The following is a 372-nucleotide window of genomic DNA, read 5'->3' on the forward strand; positions in this document are numbered from 1 at the left end:
CTGCATTCTAAGGAAATGAAACCTGCTGCCAAATGACTCCCTTCATGGTAGATCATGCACTTATTTAATATGAGATATGATGTTTCTTCTCCAGAGCTTCTTCATAGCATGAGTTAGCTCAGAACTTCTTAGACTGTAGATTAATGGGTTCAGAATGGGGGTTAAGACTGTGAAAAACACGCTCAATAATTTGTCAACAGAGAACGTCTTAGCAGGTCTTACATACATGAAAATACAGGGAACAAAGAAGCAGACAACCACAGTGATGTGGGAACCACAGGTCTGGAGGGCTTTCCCCCTCCCTTCCTGACTCAGGTTCTTCAGAGAGTGCAGGATGACTCCATAGGAGACAAGCAAGAGCAGAAACACTAT

The sequence above is a fragment of the Bison bison genome, unplaced genomic scaffold, assembly GCF_000754665.1.
Source record: "Bison bison bison isolate TAMUID 2011002044 unplaced genomic scaffold, Bison_UMD1.0 scf7180017861857, whole genome shotgun sequence".
Classification (NCBI taxonomy): Eukaryota; Metazoa; Chordata; class Mammalia; order Artiodactyla; family Bovidae; genus Bison; species Bison bison.